Source organism: Sarcophilus harrisii, chromosome 4 (assembly GCF_902635505.1).
Source record: "Sarcophilus harrisii chromosome 4, mSarHar1.11, whole genome shotgun sequence".
In the NCBI taxonomy this organism is placed as follows: Eukaryota; Metazoa; Chordata; class Mammalia; order Dasyuromorphia; family Dasyuridae; genus Sarcophilus; species Sarcophilus harrisii.
Genome location: NC_045429.1, coordinates 62,164,381 through 62,183,232, shown reverse-complemented (window position 1 = coordinate 62,183,232; position 18,852 = coordinate 62,164,381). Strand labels below are relative to the sequence as shown.

The window sequence follows — 18,852 nt, the reverse complement described above, 5'->3', positions numbered from 1 at the left end:
TCTCTTTTCAACTCAACTTCTACTTCATGCTGGGTGGTAATTAGATCTTATATCATCTACTGGAAAAAAGGAAACAGACTGCAAAGCTCTATATTTGTCAGCAAGCACCCAAAACATTGGCAATGAGTTTCAAGGAAATTCTCCTAGCTTATAGGGGTAAATAAGAGACAAAATATCCCTTCTGACTTGCAACACAAGCAAAGTCAAATGGCTCTTTACACTCCTCAACTTCTGAAATGAGACATAGAGTCACTTTCTAATTGCAAAAGAAAAAGGAAGAATCCATTCAGGGCAATAAAAATGGCTTTAGGGAAGAGATTTTGAGATAATTTTCATTTTAAAAAAAGAGTGCTTGAGTATTCAAGCTTTGTTTTATCTGGTATGGCAAAAGTCCCAAAATTGGAAATGAGTTTTTCAGAAAGACAAGATCATGTTTTTATTATCCTGATTTTTCCTAGTAGGAGAAAGGAGATCATCTTTTACATAACAGCCTTCATTTATGTATAGCTTGAAGAGTTGATCAAAGAAAACATCACCCAAGGTGGCAGTTTATCAGGAAGTAGTGGTCTGACTGCTAACAGTTTTATCAGGAAATGGCCTAAAAGATACTAGAAATTGCCTGGGGAACAAGCCATCATGGGAAATTACTTAGCTTCCTTAGATTACAGAAACAAAAATCTAAAAAATGTATAAATTTAAACTGTGAAGGCAACTTAGAAATTACCAACTTTAATTATTCTTGACTAAATTTCCCTTTTTTAGGCTTACTTTTTAAAATTCCGTATCTGGACATTTATATATTCTTCCCACATACTCAGGTGCTCCAGAGAATAATGTCTGGAATTTCACTGGAGGTAGAACAGGCACAATTTGTTTTTCTATTCCCTTCTCTATTTCCATTCTGCAAACTAAATATGCACTTTAGCTACACCGCTTAGATATATCTTTAATGACAATGAAGGTCAAGCAATATAACACACTACTACAATTGTTAATAACAACAATAAAAATAGCATTTATATACAGTTTTGAGATTTGCAGAACACTTTACAAATATTATATAATTTGATCCTTGCAAAAACCCCTACAAAGTAGGTATTATCCCCATTTTACAGATAAGGAAATGGAACAAAGAGTATTGAAGTGACTTGCCCAGGTCAAACAAACTAGTAAGTATCTCAAGATAGGTTTGAACTCAGGTCTTCCTGATTCTAATCCCAGTGCTCTATCTAGTGCAAAACCTAACAACTTCTAAAAGTTCAAGAAGTAAAATAATAGTGAAAATCAAGATGGATGTGAAGTCATAGAACCTGGTTTTGAATCAAGAGTCTTCTGCCTATGTGACTTTGAACACATCATTTTGCTTTGTAGGCCTCAACTTATTTATCTATAAAATTACATCAAATGACATTTTTTTAAAATTCCTCTGTGGTGTCCATAAGAAGCAGAGAGAAGAAAGAGCAACTTAATACTTCAGAATTTGCTTCCTCCATGGAAGGATGAATATCCTTTCCTCTACTACTATTCCCTCTGAATATCAGAGGCTTAGATCCCTTTTATACCATGGGTAGATGAATCTATCCATGATATAAAAGGGATCTAAGCCTCTGATGAATCTTGAAATGATCTGTGAGCTCCCTGCTATAGTGAGATAATGTATGTAAAGAGCTCTGAAATACTAAAGAAATGCAGCTCTTTAAAAATAAAATTCTTCGCAGTAGATTTTATACCTTTTCTGTGGAAGCCTCCTAGACCTAAAGCACAACTCTGCACAGTAATAAAGCACAACACTGCACACTAATGATAATGGGTATAAACTAAATGATTCTTAGAGATCTTAAACTTGAAAGATCTTTAATGTCTTAAAATTTCTAAGGTAATCTCCCCCCCCTCATCCCCAAACATGGAAAGACATTCTCCATATAAAAAAACCTTTATGCTACTTTTTTTTCTTTCTTTTTTTCAGTGGGGGGAGGGGGAGAAGAGAATAGGAGGAAATGAAAATAATAAATGCTTGATAATTGAAAAAAAATATTTTAAAAAATTAGCATGTATACACATATGAAAAAAACAAAAGATTAATAAGAAGGCATAGGGCCAAAACAGAATCATATTTCTCAAAGGTCATATTCTTGTGCTGAACTGAGATGCAATGTAAATTGCTGAGGTATAATAATAGTGCTTCTAGGGGAAAAAAATGGAGCTAAAGGGAAGTGAAGGCAGGCCCTCCTTGACTACCAAAACTCATTTAAGTATTTTGGAAATACACAAGATCTGCTCTGCTTCCCAGGGCTTTTCTGGGATAAAAATTATATAAGGGTTGAATTCTGCATATTCTTGAGAACACAGAATCCACATATCATTCTTGAAGACAATTTAAACTCATTCTATAACTCACTTTTTTTATTTCCAAATTTTTGAGGCACAAGACTAAATTATTCATGAAAAAGACATCAGTCTGAAGAATTATAAAAATCTGTGTTCCAAAAAATAAAGGACATGGGGATTGCACTGGAAATCCATTTAATAACAGTTTCTAGAATATAGGATTAATATCTCGATTAACTTTTGAACATTTTAGAAATGAGTTCAATTTCTCCTGCCAGTACTGCAAGCATTACACTATTTATCCATAAAGAATTTTTCCCACTGACATGCTTATAATAATTCATGCTCTTATGGTGTTTTTTTAATGGCCCTTGGAGAAAATCATCAGCTACTCTTTTGTTATTGGGGAAGGTGGGGAGGAAGAAACAAAGAAGCAGCAGCAAGGATGACAAAGAGAAGTTTGGATGGTTTCAATCTATTGCTTTTGATATGGTTGGTTCTGTATTGTTAACAGTGGTAAAGTGCTCAATTGGAATTTTTCTAGTGTGACCAAATTGATGAAGTACAGAAGCAATGGACGACTACAGGGCTAGTGTTCCTTGTATCAGACTTAGAGTCGGGAAGATTCATCTTCCTAATTCAAATCTGGACTTAGATACTTAGCTACCTGTGTGACCCTGAGCAAATCACTTAACTTAGTTAAATCCCTCACTTTCCTCAGCTACAAAATAAGGTAAAAGCAAACCACTACAGTATCTTTGTCAAGAATTTGCCAAATTTGGGGAGGATTCTGGGAAGTTGATGGAGTAAACTGGTAAATCTCAAGCTCTCCAGATTTCTCCCACAAATAGAACGTATTTGCACCTCAGGGTGAACACAGACTGGTGAAAAATCAAGAACACTTTAGGCATAACAGGGATCCTCCTGACACAACCCCAGAAGATCTGAAGAAAGACCCTGGGCTGGGGATTATTAACCTTCTTAAGTGAAAAGATCTCTGAGCTAGCTCTACAGAAACATCAAGTAGGGACTCCTCCAGCTAGCTGGGTTTGGCTGGAGCCTTGGCAGGAATCACAGAGACTTTCACTTCTCAGATTATTTGTCAATTCAGGGTTTGAGTTCAGAAAGACTAAGTGAACATCAGCTGATTGGGAATGGCAGGCTTAGTTGAGCTGCAGAGCCCAGGCCCTGGGCGAGAAGGAACCAGCACCTGGTGAGTACAGAAGCAGTGGAAAAGGGACGTTGCTGACTGTGGACACTTGCAGCAGGGTGGAGTTCTTGGTTTGGGGTTCCTGGTCAGAGTAGAGAGTTGAAGGAAAGCCTGAGGCACAATCATCCTCCCCACCCCATGATTGGAGGTGCTTACACTAATACCCCCTTTATTTTTTTTAATGAATTGGCAAAGAAGAACCTCATTATTGAAACAAATCTTCAGAAGGACACTTTAGGAAAAAAAAAACATTCAAGAAAAACAAGACATTTATGAGGAAAAAAAGTTAAACTAGGAAAGGAAATACAGATTATAAAAAATGAAAATAATTTTTTGAAAAGTAGAATTGGGCAACGAAAAGCCAGTGAAGCTATGAAACCAAGAAATAACAAAACAGATTATAAAGAATGAGAAAATTAAACAGAATGTAAAGCATAAGAAAAATGACAGATTTGGAGAATAGAGCAAAAAGAGAAAACATAAGAGTAACTGGACTGCCAGAAAGTTGTGACCAAGAAGAGAACCAAAAAGAGAACACAATAATGCAGGAAATAATCCAAGAAATTTGTCCTGGAGTGATGCAACATGATGGGAGAGTAGAAATAGAAAAACCCCACCAATCATCATCTCAAAGAGCTCTTTTGTGAAAAACACAAAGGAATATTATTGCCAAATTTTGAAACCTTCAGATCAAAGAAAAAATTCTGCAAGAAACAAGAAAAAAAAAAAAAAAACAATTCAAATACACTGGAGCTGCAATCAGAATTATACAAAACTCATCAGCAACTAAAATAAAAGACCACAGGTCCTGGAATCCTATCTACCAACAATCAAAAGAACTAGGCCTGCGGTGAAAAATGTCATATTCAGCTAAATTATGTATAACTTTGAATGAGAAAACAGACATTCAACAAACTTGCAGATTTTCAGGAATTTCTATCAACCAAACCCAAACTTAACAGAAATGTTAATATACAAGAGTTAATATAAAAGATCAATTTTAAGGAATTTAACACGAACAAAATGTTTAAACATGGACAAATTAAGTTTTGCTTTTTTTTTTTTTTTAAACAAAGGAACATGTATAGATTCACATTAACAATAGGGTAACTCAAAAGAAAGATTGGCAAAGTAAAGGCTAAAATAGTAATCATGTTATAGAAATGAAGTGCAGAGAAAGAATACGGGGGGGGGGGGGGGGGGGGGGGGGGGGGGGGGGAGAAGAGGTATGAGCTCATAGTTCTGAAAAGCTACACACATCAGGAATGGGTTCAATAGGCAACATTACACATATACCATGAATGGTATAACACCCTCCAAAATCTATATAAGGGGGGAGAGAGGAGTGGATAAGGAAGCAAAGGGTGAGAGAAGAAGACAAAGAAGGGATTCTTGGGTAGGGGAGGTGAAGTTATAGCAAGGCAAGTCATGGAGCAGAATTTAATTAAAGAGGTAGTCGGGATAGGAAAGACATGTCTGTATAAATGGAGTGTGTGTGGGTGTAAGTGTGTAGATGTATGTATGTATCTACATATGAATATACAAATATATCTTTTCTTAACTGTAGCTTCTTAGGGATGGGAGGGAGATGAAAGGGGAGAAAGAATAAAATAAATAAGTTATACATCAGAGAATCAAAGAACAATTTACAAGGAAATTTAAAAATTAGACATTCATGAATTTAATTTCTTCAACTAATATAAATACTTTCTTAATCTGGTAATTTGTTGTTATATATTTTGAATATCCCCTGATGTTCTGCTGGGCACAAAAATCTACTTTTTTGTTTTGCTTTATGTTATTTTGTATTTCTTTTCTGTTTTTCTTAGTTTTTTCCTAATAAAATAATTTTTTTTAAAATTAAATTAAATCTAAAAAAATTTTTGCCAAATTTATCAAAGCAGGACATGACTGAAATGACTAAACAATAACAAATAAAAGCAATATCCCAAAGAATAATCAACATATCACAGAATCACAGATCTGGAGGTAAACAGAAATTCAGAAACCATCAAATAAATGTCCTCATTTTATAGAAGAGGAAAATGAAGGCCAGAAAAGTTATCCAGAAAATAGCTTATCCAAAGACAGAGATAAAAGAGATAGACACATTGATGAAGATCTGAACCCAGATCCTTGAATCCACAGCCAGTGCTTTTCTCTACTCATTAACCATCCTTTGCTTTGCCCTATTTTCACTACTTTACTTATTCCAGTACTTCAATGTAATAGGCTGAGGCTTGAGTTGATGCACTGATGTCCCAAGCACGTGAGGCTAAATAGTAATTGGACCATACTCTATTAATATACATGCTTGGATAAAGAATGGCCCCCGCCCACTCTCTGTGCAAGTCCTGATGTGTTGTATAGGAAATGACGATTTTGGTAGGTGGAGGCAGAGAGAGAGAGGAAGAGAGGCTGAGAGAGATTGCCGGCTGGGTTCGATTCTGGTGGCTGCTGGTCTTGTGGCTTCTGGTCTGGCTAGCTTCTTGACTCAACTTCTGACATTGCTATTGCCGATTCCCTTCTACCTCCAATCTTTCTTCATCTCTGCTAAGAATAAAGATTGATGATTTTCCCCTAACCTGAATTCCTGACTCCGGCTGATTTTAAAATACACGGTCATCACACTTCAATCAAAGTATTGGCTGCAGTTTTTCTCCTATATTAGACATAAAAGGGCTAGAAAGAAAAAGACTCACTTCAAGTCTACTTTTTGACCTTGGGAAAGCCCAATAACTCATCAAAGCTTCTTTCTTTATATCTTGAAGTTTAAAGTTTTTTCAGAACAAATGAACCTTAATGGCTTCCAGGCTCCCTTCTAACTTTAAATTCTATGACAAATGACAACTTCCATTAAATACATGCTCTGTCATGGTGTTAGTCTGTAAAGACAATTATGGACAGGTTATTATAAACCACAATTAGTCAGCTGATAGCTAATGTTAGGCCTTTAAAAATTTTGACCTTTAAAACACGCTTTCTGTTTGAACTCCATGGGGACCCCCTCCTTTAGTTCCATACTGTTGTCAGATCCATGCTGAAACACTACTAACAAGTCTGCTTGCACTTCCTTGCAAACAGATGGGTTTACAGGGGTAGATCTGATTTAGTCATCCTTGATGTTTGCAAAAGGGAAAGGAGAAAATGTAAAAGCAGCTTCCTATTTCAAGCATACTACAAAATCCATTAGTTGAAAACAGCAACAGAAAAACCTTGAATCTCTGCCAGTTTTCATTCTTTGAATTATGGGTAAAGGTTTGAACATAATTGGAGAAATACTAAAGCAAAAAGCAAGCCCTGTCTTTTCAAATAAATCATATTAGGAATAATCTGCTTTCTGGGCATTTCATGCAAATTGCTAGCAATGCTCTCTGAAAGTCAAAGTATTGACTTAAAGGTCGAAGAAAAGAGACAAGAGAACAATATAGACTTCAACAGTAACTATCAAAAGTGAATGCAGGCAAAAAGAGAGGCTTGAGGGATAAAAACAAAAACCAGACAAAATCTCCCAGACTCATAGAAGAAAACCTGTTCAGAAAGGAAAGATCATTATAAAAGAAATCCTATTTAACATATATTTTAATATATTTAACATGTATTGGACTACCTGCCATCTAGGGAAAGGGGGGGGAGGGAGGAGGGAGAAGAGGAAAATTTGGAACAGAAGGTTTTGCAATGGTCCATGTTGAAAAATTATGCATCCATATGTTTTGTAAATAAAAACCTATAATAAAAAAGAGATCCTAAAAGAATTCTTGAATGAAAAACAGCCTCGTTAGACAAAAACCTGAGGTCTTGGTGTCTACAATCCTATATTTTATTTCCCAGAGATGTTCCAGCACCTGGGTCAGTAATATAATTGAATAATTTCAAGGTACATCAAAGTATCTGGCATTGGTCCTTGTTCATATACTGACTCAAAGATAGAATAACAGGAACATATACAATTTATTTATTGATCATTGAATTTACATTCCAATAGGGATGAACAACATGCCCCGGGTACTGATGAACAGGGAAAGATATTTGATGTAGGAAAATTACAAGAATGGGAACCAAGTGAGTGGAGCCACTGGGGAGTTAATTGATATACTTCTTCCAGAAGTAATAATAGAATCATTTTGATTATGCTTCCAGAAGTGTAAAAGGGGAGACAGATGGAATGTGCACCAGGATGATAGCTGTTGAGAAGGTAGCTGTGGAATGGCTGGTGTCAAGCCCATATTTGGTGGATGATAATGTCAACCCCTAATCGAAACAACAGAGCCCCAAAACCGAAGTTTCAGGAGTGAAAGAAGTAAATGAAAAAGCAAAGAGATATGTAGAGCACAGTTAAAGAAAGAATTTCAAAAAGAAGCATGTAAAACTTGCTTTTATCACTGACTCCTAATACTTCACTATTAACATTTCTCCAAACATTCTCTCCATTTATCCCTATCCTTTCTTTCCTTTTTTTTAAACCATCTTTGTTTCCAGAGCAAAACAAACTCTATCTTCCTTCTTACATTAACTACTACATTAATTATGATTGTACACCTTACAAAAGACATATTTTTAAGGTCTATATAAGCTGTACATACTGGCTATTCTGTTCACATACATATAATCCCATTCAAAACCTGTAGCAGATCTATGGAATGTCAACTTTTTAAAAAGAGGACAATCTGTATATTGACTGAGATATATTTTACCTAACTTGCTTACACTGTCCAACAAGGAACATGGTAATTTGAGACAAACAATCCTCCCCATTAAGGAAAAAATGGATAGGAGATTGCTTAATTCTTAGACAAATTTTAACAATTTCAGCGGAATAAGAAATGTTTGGGATATGTGGTAATTCTACATTTAAATACAAATGACAACACAGTCTATTAAAAATATGTGATTATAAAATGTCACAGTATTGTTACTTTCACTTAAATTGGAGCTTTTAAAAAAACTATAATTATTTAAATACTTGTCATATCCTCTTCTACATCCTTTTCCTTCCAAATGAATTGCAAGCTCTTTAAGAACAAGGTCCAAATCTCAAACTCATATTTGTTTTGCTCCCAAAAGAGTAACTTAAATGTTGGATTCATCCCATAATTATTTGTTGAATTGTACTTAACTGAATCATGAAAGATTTATATTCGATTTTTCATAAGGAACACATCAAATTATGGTAAGGAACACACAAATATTTTTATGTTTCACTTTGTGCACTGTCAGGTGCATCCTTAAAAAATGATAGCGGCAGTTAGATGGCACAGTGGATAGAGTGACATCCTTGGAGTCAGGAAGACCTAAGTTCAAATCCAGCCTCACACACTTAACACTTCCTAGTTGTGTGACCCTGGGCAAGTCACTTAACTTCAATTGCCTCAGCAAAAAAAAAAGATAAATATTCCAAGACCTACCATGAAAAGACACGTTAAGATGCCTGAATAAAATACATTTAATGGAATATATCTATAAATGTATTATTTTTTGCAAGATTAAAGAACATGGAGATAACAATCATCTTTTCTTAAGAGTTTCAACAAATAAAAACTTCTTTCTGTAGCTCATACACAAAATTAAATCAAAAGTAGTATGAAAAATAAATCATCCCTTAGCAAAATTTACCTGCATGTAAAATAACTTTAGGGAAAAATTAGAACAAAAATCCCACATTGATTTTTTTTCTCCAAATCAAAATATTGTCAACAAAATACACATGATCAATACTTTTATTTGGAATATCAAAGAAGGACAGTACTTACTCTGCTTGATCCCAGAATTCTAAACTCTGCTTGATCCCAGAATTCTAAACTAGAATCAAGGGTTGGTTATCAATAATAAACAGACTGTGGCTCAATATAAAGAACTTATAAGCAATCAGAACTTAGTGTGATTATCAACTCTTTGTTAGTGACCTTTGTCCTATCATTTCTAGAGCAATAGTTTGTTATCCTTGTTCTGTCCATATTCAGCAAAAGTACTACACTTTTTCTTCAGTCCTCCTTTTCTCTCAATACAGATTTAAAAGAAATTAAAAACAAGCCCCCCCTTCTGTTGTCCTGTGATTTGCTTACCAGTCCCACTTCAGGCTGAACTTTAGCCTCCCTGATATTGTTATGGGGTTTTTCTTAAAACATTTTATTTTCAATGCTCTAAATTACTATTGATCAGAGAAATGGAAATTAAGACAACTCTGAGGTACCACTATATACATCTCAGATTGGCTAAGATGACAAGAAAAGATAATGATGAATGTTGGAGGGGATATGGGAAAACTGGGACACTGATGCACTGTTGGTGGAACTGTGAATGATCCAACCATTCTGGAGATAAGTTTGGCCTATGCTCAAAGAGCTAACAAATTGTGTATACCTTTCAATCGGCAGTATCTCTATTGGATCTGCATTCTAAAAAGGGTCTGTATCATAAAAAAAAGGAAAAGGACTTACATGGGCAAAAATATTTGTAGCAATCTTTTTTGTAGTAGCAAGAAACTGAAAACTGACTGGATTTCCATCAGTTGGAGAATGGCTGAATAAATTATGGAATATAAATGTTATGGAATATTATTGTTCTATAAGAAGAGATCAGCAGGCTGATTTCAGAAAGGTTTGGAAAAATGTACATGAACTGATGCTGATGACGTGAACAGAACCAGGAGAATATTGTACATGCAACGACAATGATACAATGATCAATTCTGATGGACTTGGTTCTTTTCAACAATGAGGTGATTCAGGCCAATTCCAACAGACTTGTGAAGGAAAGAGCCATCTATACCCAAAGAGAGAACTGTGGGGACTGAATGTGGATCACACCTTCTTTGTCATTATTTGCTTGCTTTTTGTTTTCTTTTTCATTTTTTTATCTGATTTTTCTTGTGCAGCATGATAATTGTGGAAAATATGTATAGAACTGTACATGTTTAACATATATTGGATTAACTGCTGTCAAAAAGAGGGGGAAGGAAAGGAGAAAATATTTGGAATACAAGGTTTTGCAAGGGTGAATGCTGAAAACTATGCATATATTTTTAAATAAAAAGCTAAAAAATTTTTTAATTACAAAAATTTATCTTCAATTCATGGAACAAAACAAGTATTTCCATAACAATCCAATTTTTTTAAAAAATGATTGCATATGAACCTGCAAATCTAATCTGTACAACTTGCTTCTCCCTCCAAAATTATCAAGTAAATTTTTTTTTCCCCGTCTTGATGTAGTTTGACAAGAACATGATGCCATCTCATGCAGGCTTCTTTCCAAGTTTTGTTTTTTTTTTAATGCATTTTTTTAATCTAAGTCACCTAATAAATTCTTCATATATCCAGCATGACAAACACTATTTGTCTCCAGACAACAATTTTCTCCATTACAAAAGGTTTTTTGTTGTGCCTTCAGAAATTTTGTTACTGAACCATCTCCCAACTCTCTGGGGCTGACTTCCCCTGTAGTATGGACTAAAAGTCTATGTGGACAAAGTTCTATACTTCCTCTGAATCCCTTAAAATTTCCTTTTTTCCATTTTAAGATATGTCTTAAATCATGCCCCAATTTCCTCTCCTCTATCATAAATTTTAAGACAGAATGATCATGTCCCCTTAGGATTCCCATCATCTTGACCACCCCGGTAACTAGTTACTCCCTGTTGGTGATTAAGAATTGCATTTCCAATTGCTAGTTCGTTCCTCCACCTATCAGTAAGTTAAGTTAGAAAGTCATGGGAGTTTGGGGGACAGGGAAGGGAAGGAGTGTGCAACTGAGGGGAAAGAGGAAGGAAGGCTAACACACAGACAGAAAGACAGAGTCTGGATAACTGGAATCTGCTTTTACTACTATTTATCATTCCAAGCATTTGAGTGTCTCTCCTACTTTCCATCTACTTCTTCTTCCTGACCAAGTGGTCTATAACTTTAAGCAAGTCCTCAAAGCTCAGCTGATAATTTCACTCTCTCACACAGACAGAAAAGGAAAACTAAGGAAGCCTGCCAAGTCACTGAAAGTAATTGAACTTCAGAAGGCATACCATATTTTCTTCCCATCATCCCTGACAAACAGAACTCATAGTTTGATTTGAATTTGTCCTCAGGCGAGCATGGTCAAGTATGGTATTAGCAAGACTTATTCTGCCACTGATAGTATCCTGTGACAAGATTATCCACACTATCCTCAAACCACAGTGGGGAAAAAAGTGGTGGGGTTAACCATTTTGTTTTTAATTACAATCACAGTAAAATGATACTGTCCTTAAGGACAATGCAAACAAATTAAGTATTAAGGCATAATTAAGTCAGCATAAAATGGCATATTTGGGTGATCTAAGAGATACAGCAAGTCCAGATACTTCTGGCTTCCACAAGCCAGGGTTCAGAGGGACATCACCATTCAATGACCAAGGGGACTTCTCTAATGAAAGAGAGACCCTCTCTCCCACAGAAGAGCAGGAAAGGGGGCCTAGCTAAGATTAGAAATAGATTCTTCACAAGTACACCATAGATAAAGTGTATATCTAAGTGGGTAGGAAGGAAAAGATTTTGTTTCATTAAAAAAAAAAAAAATGTTTAATGAGTAAAAGAGCTAATTTGTGTTTGTTTTGTTTTAACTAGAGATTCAAGTACTTGAGAAGTACCCAATGAATCAGTGGCCTGACTAAAAAATGTTATAACATTCCCAACTAGAGTATCATCCTATTTTATTAGTTTTGAATGACTATATTGACCTACTTAAGCAGTTAACCAGCTGCCTCACTGTACTCCAGAGTACTGGAGTTGAAATAATCTTATACTCTCTCTGTCACAATGGTCCTTGGTGTTTTGGCCTAAAAGAAACTCTATACACTATTAACTAGTCATATTGACTTCTCAAGCTTTGCTAAATTGACTTAAGAAATAAAGACGAATTAGTTAAAAGCTTAACTTTCCACAATGAATAGAATCAGAAAGCTTTGGTTTAAGTCTAAAAGAGGCTGAGAGGGAAAATGAGGACACTGAGATAACAATAGATAGACACTATTGTTAATGAGAATACCAAGTCTGTGAGACACAAAGAAATTGAATTGATGACCTAGAAAATATGATCAAATTAAGAAATAATAGGATAGTTTGACATTCCAAAAGACATAAAAGATGATTAAAGGAAAAATAGTCCCTCCTCCTCATGAAAAAAAGACAAAGTTGCTAGAAAAAGTTAATTCACTGTATAATGTGTTTCATCTGACACAAATAAAATAAATACCAATCAACTAACATGACAGAAATTCATGCCCCATAAAAAATGTGGCTTCAAAAATCACACCTAGTATAGAGCTTGGAAATATTCGAGTCTTGTACTATACAGCCTCACCAAGGGAAGATACATTTCTTTCACAAGACTACTTAGCAACTATGGGTACAACAGTAATGCTGTAATATTACTGTGATAATGGGTATCTGTGGGGCAAATGCAAGATGAGGTGAGATCTTTCAAGACAGTTGTGAAAATCGAGTAAGGCTTCATCTATTTCAAAGTTTGAGTAGGCCTGAAGGACTTTAAGCATTGAGTCAAGGGCATATTTAAGCCCCCTCCTCCCTGCTATCCTCCTAAGGGCATACTAAAGTCCCCATGTTATCCTCCTATGACATCAGTGTCTTTCTGTTTAGGTCAGATATGGGCAACTATGTACTTATTGGTCAAGTTCAATTTCTTGGGTAGTTCCCAAGTTTAGAATGTAAGATCCTCAGCCAATAAGGATGAGGGTCAGTGGTGGGAGGGGGTATTTCCGTTAGGGGCAAAAAAGTGTTGACCCTGCCCCCTAGGGTGCCTCCTCCCTTTGATTGTCTGTTCCATGGGTGCAACACCCTATTCTCACGAGAATGTGTAATAAAATAAAGCTGGAGAGATCTTTTTTTATTAAATGCTGTCTGAACCATACACATTTGACCTAGTCCTGAAAGGGGGTGTACTGGTATAGATTTCAAACTGGAGTTCACTGCCTTCTGACCCCATCCCTTAACAACTGGAAACAGGAAAAGATCGTGTTGGGATTTAGAGATAGAGCTGTAATTTGGAAGAAGGTAACTTTATGGCTAAGGAATGAGATAGTTCTTTAAACTAGCCTAGCAAAGACCCATCAGAAATTTTAGAAAGGTATTCCTCACCCTCTATAAATTACAAATGAGCACATCTTTAAGGTAGTAAGTAAGTGCTGAAGTCTCTGAAATCTACACTATCCAGGAACTAGTTAAGACTGTGCATTAGGCTAGATAATTATCAACGTTTTACTGGACTAATTAAGGATTTTTTAGAAGGTTTTTAGAACTTTTCTAGTGACTGACAAAAATTATAAAAGTAATTTAATAAGGTGTCATAAATTCCAAAGGTAAAGGTAAAGAATTATGATAGAGAATTAATCCTTTCTTTGTTGGTGAATAATTATAAGAAAACAGATTTATTTGGAATTTTATTAACCATGGCAAGTAAAAGGACTGAAAAGAATATCAGTATTCCCCCTTTTAAAAAAAAAAAAAAAAAGGCTGAAAAGGTATTCCTTTCATAAGTTTTGTTCTATTCAAGTACTTGTAATTAAGATAGGTCCCTTTACTAGCCTGCACAGCTCCCAAGAACACCAGCTAATTTCAGAGATTCTGGGGTCATCCAGAAATTTAGAAAATACACAAGTTGGGAGATGCACAAGTGTCCCAGATTTCTTCTCTGAATCTCATCCAATTCCTGGCTACATAATGTTACATTAAGTATATGGAAAGGATCATTCTTCCTTTTTCTATTTCTCAAAAGTTCAAAAACATTCTAAAGCTCAAGAGTACTTTCAACCATTCAGAGCAGACTGGAATCTTGAGAAGTCTCTGGCCTACTTAAGATTACCAAATTTAATGAAATCAAATTAGGAGTAAACTACAGAGAACAAGTGAATTAAAGTGGCATTATCCCTCATCAGAAATGCCCTAAAATGTGGTATGTGAACTGAGTGTAAGGCAAATAATAGTACCAGCACTGAGAACCCACACTGTAGCTGAGCTATGTTCGAGGGTCTAAAAATTATTTTAGTATAGAGGTGGTTACCAGTGTCCACAGTGACTTTAAAACCTAGTCATTCTGTTATTCAAGACTATTCTAAAGGACTTATGATGAAAAATGCTCTTCACCTCCAAAGAGAAAACCAATGAATTCAGTGCATATGGAAGCACACTTTTTTCCACTTTATTTTTCTTACTTTGGGGGATAGGGTGCAGAGGGAGAGTAATGTAGAAATACCTTTTGCCCAACTTCATGTGTATAATTTATAAATAGCTTGCCAGAGGGTTGAAGAGAAGGAGAGAATTTGGAGCTCAAAGTTTTTCAAAAAGAATGCTAAAAATAATCAATGAATTAAAAGCAAAACAAATAAACAACAGCAACAACTTTGTCTTTGTACCAGATGCCCTGGGATTCCAGTAAATATATGAGGTCATTGTCCTCAATAACTTAATCAAACTTCTCGAGAACCTTTTTATAATACTAAAACTTTAGGTTATAGCCTAATGAAAGAAATGTTCCTAATTTTCTAAGTAGGCTATAATATAAATCCTTTATGTATAGAGTCAGAGATTTACGTAATTCAGAGATTCTTAAAGTACAACACAGATGCTATACTTTGGATGACTATTTGGGAAAAAATGAAGCTAGATTAAAGCATATCTTTTAATATATATATCTACAGACTTTTATCCTGTGGTTTTCTTTCCTCAAGCCTAAAGACCTTTTGCTTTTTTTTCTTTTTTTAAATTATAGAGGATGGATTGAAAATCTTTAGGTTTGGTGCTAAAAAGAATTAAGGATAGGAAAATGTTTATCTTAATACTGGTCTCCTTTCTTGAGCTAATAAATGGCACCCCATTTTTAAAGGCTAAACCAAATTCTAATTCTTCCATGAAGCTTTTCCTAAACCTCCTTCCATTGTTAACAATCACCCTCTCATAGCACTTTTTGAATCCACTTATCAAAGGATTATGAATTCTAAGATGGAGGGGACCTCTGATGTCATCATTTTAAAACTGAGAAAATTGATGTCCAGAGAGAGTAAGTGACTTGTCCAAACTCAAGAAAACAGTAAGTGGTAGTGCTAAGATCTGAACCAAAATCTAGTTCTCTTTTCACTCTGCCCAATTAAGATATTTTGTATATTTTGTACTTTGCTGATCTGTGACTGTGTCTCAGCTCCCTCCTAGATTTTAAACTACACAAAGGAATATATTAGATCTTATCTAACCTTTGCATCTCCCTCAGTAGCTACTGTACTGGAACCTGGAGATACTAGGAAGTCCAATACAGTACAATACCAATACAGTAGCTACTGAGGGAGATGCAAAGGTTAGAGATGCAAAGGAAGTCCCTAGAGTTACTAGGAAGTCCCTGGAGTTTATTGAGTAGAGAAGTCACATGGTCAGTCTTTGATATGAGGAAAATTATTTTGGTAGTCAGTGTGGAGAACCAATCAGCAAGAAAAATTAATTTCTTTCCCCACAAACCACCTACAGAACAAATATTAATTTGCATTCTGGCAAAAATTATTTGTTGTCCCTAGAAAATTTAGTGGATCTATTTGGAGCCTTCTCTACGAAATGAGTGGTTCTTCAAAAGCCATATTTGATTACAGTGGGCCTTATTCTACAAGAAGGGCCAGCTGGCAAATCTATCTCTGCTCTTCCCTTCATTCTCCCTCCCACTTTCCTTATTTGCAGGCCAGTCATTCACTATTTTTTTAATATGGAAGGTTAAAAAAAAAGTTCAATCCAGCAAAAATCAATCAGGGTTTTTATTCTCCTGTTTTGCATTTCTGGTTATATTTATTTTAATGTAAAAGAATAGTGTTCTCATTAGTTCTTAAGTTGTCTCCAGCTGGACAATGTTTCTTTCAGCATTTAACTGAGTGTTAGCAATTGAAAGAGGGGAAGATCAGTGTGATTGGTTAATTAAGATTTCAAAGAACCTGCTGCTCCCCAGAGAGGTGGCTGATTTCTCATTTATAAGCCCATTTATAACTCCAGCTCTGAGAAATGGTCCTAATAAAATTCACAGTTAAGTAGGCCTTCAAATGCATGCCAGCCATTAACATTTGTGCTGCCTGCTGCTAGCAAAATATTAATATTTGATGCTACAGCATTTTCATTTTATATGTCTATTTAGCATTCATCTGTTTCAGGGTCTTATGAAACAGCTTTCTTTTTTCTATTTAACAGATTGAGCTCAGGCGACAATGGTTGGTTTTAGGCTGATTTCAAAATCTTTCTTCAGTTTTTGGTCATTCAGGATGGCCTTTCCAAACTTTTCCCTTACTCACCCCACTGTGTGGAGTTCTTAATATCTTCACTTTTTTGTCTTTTTGTTTTACTCCCTCGGTTCTTTCAGCCTGGGGTACCTTCCACTCTCCAAATTCTATTCATGCTTTAAGAATGAATTCAAATGTGACCTCCTCTATGAAGTTCTTCACAGAATCACAGAAGGACAGAGGTGAAAAAAAACTTGGCAATTAATTGATCCTTGAATGAGCATTTCTACTTTAGTCTATCTGACAAGTGGTCATCCAGAATTAATTTGAAATCCTTGGGCTAGGAGAGGGCAAGGGACTCACTTTTTGCTCTTTCCACAATGCCATTTACTTATCCTAGGAACAAAGCCCTACTTTTCAGAGCTGTCCTAAAATGGAAATAGGATGTCTCAGGAAAAGCAGAAAGATCCGGCCTCAGCACGCACCCTGGGTAAACCATTTAATCTCTGCCTGCCTCAACTTCCTTGTCTGTAAAATGGGTATAACACCACAACCTACTGTAATGCCAGAGAAACTGAGGCAAGATAAAAATTAGATAAAAAATTTAATATTTTATTTGAGAGGGAGAGATTGTACTGGGACCAAATGGATCCATGGTTTGGTCCCAGGGCTAAATGAGACTATTGTCTCCAAGAATCCAGCAACAATGTGCACTTCCCATGAAGTATATATGCACATGGCTCTAAGCGACTGGGGTAGACCAAAGCAGGGGCAGAGTCAGAGCACTGAGATCCGGGTCTGACTATCAATCCGGTTCTGACAGGAAGGGGGCAGGGAGGAGGCACCAGACATTCTGATAAGTAGGGAAGGTCTGGGGTCATGATGTCTAAGATAGAAGGTCTTTCTCCTTATGTGGATTAAACATTTACTGTTTACAGTCCTAATGCGGCCAGCCCTAAACTATATCAGTTCTAATGATCAGGAGGAAAGGGTGGTGTTGCAGCCAGAGGGACTGAGGCAGGACAATTAGAAACTGAGGCAGAACAATTTAAGGGAAACCAAGGCAGGACAATTAGAAGGGAACTTGGCACAACAGGACCTCCCAGAGTTGCTGTGAAGATCAAATGACAGATTATTTGTAAAGCACTTATCACACTGCTTGGCACACAGTAGTTAATAAATGCAGAGGAAAATTTAGGTTGCTTGCCTGAGGTCACATGGATTATGTCAGAAGCAGAATCTGAATCCAGGTCATCCAGACTCCAAGCTTGAGAGTCTACAATACAAATGCTACCTGACTTTCCTAAAACCAGTTTTAAAATTGAAACTTTTCTACTGCTTTATTTCAAAATATTAAATCTCCTCTATACCAAATAAATTTCAAAACCCAATTTTAATCTTTTAATTTCTATAACAACCTACAACTATTACATAAAGTCTGTGATGAGGCTAAAATCAGTTCCTTCCCAACTTTTCTGGTCACACTTCCTGCAATGAATGAACAAACAGGGACCTCTTTTACTAGTCTCTGATATGTAAATCTGTCAACTAATTAACACTTCATAAATGCAGTGTTAAAACAAAGCCTGCTTTTGTTAGTCCAAAGAGACAGGAAATGATTGATACAGAATGGAACTAAATGAAATTATCCCTGCTTAGAGGTCCATGAGTGAACTTTAATTCTCACAAAAACATTTTTGTTGAAAATCTTATTATCAAAAAGGAAAGAAAACCAATCAATTAGTTCAGCTACCCTAACTCCAGGCAAAATCTGCTTAAATTATCCTATTTTGTTAACTTTTAAAAGGGCAAAAATGTTTACATTTTCAAAGGATGATACAGAAATGTCCTAACTATAGGAAAATCTTGGCATGCACATGATAACAAAGGGTAAAAAAGATATCCTTAAAGCATTATCTAGAAATCAACAAACCAATAATCAGTCACATGGGTCACACTTTGCTATTTATTTATTTATTTGCTGAAAACTACGAAGACCAAATAGTGGATACTTTTGTTTTCTGTGGAAGTTGTCATTTAAAATAAAACAAAATAAAAATTCTTTAAGAATTCTTTTTCTTTT

At 35.6% G+C, this 18,852-nt stretch overlaps 1 protein-coding gene across 3 annotated transcripts in view; it reads right to left on the bottom strand.

The window, feature by feature from the left end:
- The window catches only part of RABGAP1L (RAB GTPase activating protein 1 like), a 697,071-nt gene that overhangs the window by 308,819 nt on the left and 369,400 nt on the right, over positions 1-18,852 (bottom strand). The window lies entirely within an intron of this gene.